The sequence below is a fragment of the Melanerpes formicivorus genome, unplaced genomic scaffold, assembly GCF_026170545.1.
Source record: "Melanerpes formicivorus ecotype bairdi unplaced genomic scaffold, bMelFor1.0.p_v2 SCAF_14, whole genome shotgun sequence".
Taxonomy (NCBI): Eukaryota; Metazoa; Chordata; class Aves; order Piciformes; family Picidae; genus Melanerpes; species Melanerpes formicivorus.
Genome location: NW_027142366.1, coordinates 18,087,234 through 18,091,334, shown reverse-complemented (window position 1 = coordinate 18,091,334; position 4,101 = coordinate 18,087,234).

Here is a 4,101-nt window from a genome sequence, read left to right as displayed (position 1 = left end):
AGCAGCATCCCCCAGGGCAGGGCACCCAGAACACAGCCAGGGGGGGCTGGGAGCCTCCACCCCAGCAGACTCCACAACCTCTCTGGGCAGCCTGCTCCAGGCTCTGCCACCCTCACCCCAAACAACTTTCTCCTCCTGCTCAGCTCCAACCTCCTGCCTGCCACTTAGTGCCCCTTGACCTATCACTGGGCAGCACTTCAGAGCCTGGCACCTTCATCTGGAGAGCCAGCCCTCAGGTATTGATGGTCATTGATAAGGGCTGCTCTCAGGCTTCTCTTCTGCAGCCTAACCAGCCCCAGGGCTCTCCTCCTTTCCCTTCATCATCCTCACAGCCTTCCTTGGACTCTCTCCAGCAGTTCTCTGTCCCTCTGGAGCTGGGGAGCCCAGGACTGGACCCAGCACTCCAGGTATGGTCTCAGCAGGGCAGAGCAGAAGGGAAGACTCCACAACCTCTCTGGGCAGCCTGCTCCAGGCTCTGCCACCCTCACACCAAACCCCAGTCCAAGCCCCCAGCCACTGTGATCCATGAAACAGTGGCACCCAAGTGACCCTTCCCTGGGTGGCCCTCAGTGCCCCCAGGCAGAGCTGCTCCCCCCACCCTGCAGCGTTGCTCTGCGGCTGGGAGCAGGGCAGGGGCTCCGGAGCCCCAGCAGCCCCCGGGGGCCGCGGCAGGGAGCTGGAAGTGCCGCAGGGGGGCGAGGTCAGGGCTGGCACAGCTCCCCTGGCTGACCCACGGCCACAGGCTGGCCGGCAGGAGGCTGCTCCCGCAGCGGCTGGCACAGCAGCGGCAGCACCGCTGAGGGATGAGTGCCATCTGCTGGGCATCGCCTGCCTGCCGCCCGCTGCCTGCCTGCCGTCCGCTGCCTGCTGCCTGCCTGCTGCCCACCTGCCTGCTGTCCGCTGCCTGCCTACCACCTGCTGCCTGCTGCCCACCTGCTGCCGGCCTGCCTGCTGCCCACCGCCCACCTGCTGCCCGCTGCCCACCTGCTACCTGCCTGCCTGCTCCCCACTGCCTGCCTGCTGCCCACCTGCTGCCTGCCTGATGCCCACTGCCTGCCTGCTGCCTGCCACCTGCCTGCCCGTCTGCTGTCTCCCACCTGCCTGCTGCCCGCCACCCACCTGCTGCCTGCTGCCCACCTGCCTGCTGTCCGCTGCCTGCCTACCACCTGCTGCCCGCTGCCCACCTGCTGCCCGCTGCCCACCTGCTACTTGCCTGCCTGCTCCCCACTGCCTGCCTGCCTGCTGCCCACCTGCCTGCTGCCCGCCGCCCACCTGCTGCCCGCTGCCCACCTGCTACCTGCCTGCCTGCTCCCCACTGCCTGCCTGCCTGCTGCCCACCTGCTACCTGCCTGCCTGCTCCCCACTGCCTGCCTGCCTGCTACCCACCTGCTGCCTGCCTGCCCACTGCCTGCCTGCCTGCTACCCACCTGCTGCCTGCCTGCCCACTGCCTGCCTGCTGCCTGCTGCCCACCTGCTGCCTGCCCACTGCCTGCCTGCTGCCCACCTACTACCTGCCTGCTCCCCACTGCCTGCCTGCCTGCTACCCACCTGCTGCCTGCCTGCCCACTGCCTGCCTGCTGCCTGCTGCCCACCTGCCTGCTACCCACCTGCTGCCTGCCCACTGCCTGCCTGCTGCCCACCTGCTACCTGCCTGCTCCCCACTGCCTGCCTGCCGCCCGCCTGCTGCCTGCCTGCCCGCAGCCCACCTGCTGCTTGCCTGCCTGCTGCCTGCCTGCCTGCCCGCAGCCCACCTGCTGCTTGCCTGCCTGCTGCCTGCCTGCCTGCCCGCAGCCCACCTGCTGCTTGCCTGCCTGCTGCCTGCCTGCCCACAGCCCACCTGCTGCCCACCTGCTGCCTGCTGCCCACCTGCTGCCCGCCACCCACCTGCTGCCTGCCCGCTGCCCGCTGCCTGCCTGCCGCCTGCCACCTGCTGCCATGGAGAGATGCCTGAACCTCCCAGAGCAGATCCCAGCCCTTCCCTCAGCTTCCCAGAGCAGATCCCAGCTCGTCCTCTGAGCCCCCCAGAGCAGATCCCAGCCCTTCCCAGGCTGCTGCCCCAGGACTGTGTCTCTTGCAGGCTGGCTCCAGGTCCTCCCAAGGATGCTGGCAGGTGGAGCAGCTGCCTGAAGGGGCTCTGAGCTGAGCAGTGCTGGCACTGCCAGAGGGATTGAGGCCAGGCTGGGAGGGTTGGGGTTGTGCAGCCTGCAGAGGAGAAGGCTCCAGGGAGACCTGCTGGTGGCCTTGCAGAGCTTCAAGAGGCCAGAAGAGAGCTGGGGACAGAGTGCTGAGCAGGGCCTGTTGGGCCAGGCCAAGGGGGGATGGTTTGAAGTGCAAGAGGGAGCCTGAGAGTGGAGAGAAGGAGAAATGTTTGGTGCTGAGGGTGGGGAGAGCCTGTGCCAGGCTGCCCAGAGAGGTGGAGCTGCCCCATGGCTGGCAGCAGTGCAGGGCAGGTTGGCTGGGGCTGGGAGCAGCCTGCTGTGGCTGCAGCTGTCCCTGCTGGCTGCAGGGCTTGCCCTGGGTGGCTTTGGGAAGTCCTTTCCAGCCCAACCCAGCCCATGCCAGGCAGCTGAGGAGGATCTGCTGCAGCTGCACCATGGCCCAGAGCATGCAGCCACAAAGCAGTAGAGCTCCACAAGTGGAGCTGAAGGGGCCCTGGGCTGCTGGGGGTGAAGGCATCACAACCACTGCTGAGCAGTGACTATCAGTGCCTGGTTCTGGGCCAGCTGGAGAGCAGCAGCCCCTGGGAAGCAGCAGCAGCCCCCAACCCCAACCCACCCAACCCCACCCCCCCCCCAGAACCAACCCCAAAACCCCAACCTACACCAAGCCCCCCAAGCCAACCCCAAAGCCCCAACCCACCCAACACTAACCCCCCACAATACCAACACCCCCCAGAACCAACCCCAAAGCCCCAAACCCCCTCAGAACCAACCCCAATGTCCCACCCCCTACCCAGAGCCAACCCCAAAGCCTCAACCCCCCCAAACCAACCCAAGCCCCAACCCCCCCCAAAACCAACCCCCCAGAACCAACACCAAAGCCCCACCTGCCCCAGAACCAACCCCAAAGCCCAACACCCCCAGAACCAATCCCCCAGAACCAACCCCAAAGCCCCAACTCCTCGAGAACCAACCCCAAAGCCCCACCCACCCCAGAACCAACCCTAAAGCCCCAACCCCCCAGAACCAACCCCCCCCCAGGACCAACCCCAAAGCCCCAATCACCCCCACGAACCAACCCTAAAGCCCCAACTCCCCAGAACCAACCCCCCCAGAACCAACCCCAAAGCCCCAACCCCCCCCCAGAACCAACCCCAAAACCCCAATCACCCCCCAGAACCAACCCTAAAGCCCCAACTCCCCAGAACCAACCCCCCCAGAACCAACCCCAAAGCCCCAACTCCTCGAGAACCAACCCCAAAGCCCCAACCCCCCCAGAACCAACTCCAAAGCCCCAATCACCCCCCAGAACCAACCCCAAAGCTCCAACTCCCCCCCACAACCAACCTCAAAGCCCAATCCCCTCCAGAACCAACCCCAAAGCCCCAACTCCCCCCCAGAACCAACCCCAAAGCCCCAACCCCCCCCCCCGAACCAACCCCAAAACCCCAATCACCCCCCAGAACCAACCCTAAAGCCCCAACTCCCCAGAACCAACCCCCCCCAGAACCAACCCCAAAGCCCCACCCACCTCAGAACCAACCCCAAAGCCCCAACTCCCCCCAGAACCAACCCCAAAGCCCCAACCCCCCAGAACCAACCCCCTCCAGAACCAACCCCAAAGCCCCAACCTCCCCAGAACCAACCTCAAAGCCCCAACCCCCCAGAACCAACCCCCTCCAGAACCAACCCCAAAGCCCCAACCCCCCAGAACCAACCCCCTCCAGAACCAACCCCAAAGCCCAAAGCCCCTCCAGAACCAACCCTAAAGCCCCAGCTCCCCCAGAACCAACCCCCCCAGAACCACCCCCAGAGTCCCAAACCCCCCCAACAAACCCAGCCCCCACCCCAGCCCCCCAGAACCCCTGCACCAAGCCCAAGCAGCTCAGCACCACCCCCAGCACTGCCCCAGCCCCTGAGGCGCAGCTGGCCCAGAGGGCAG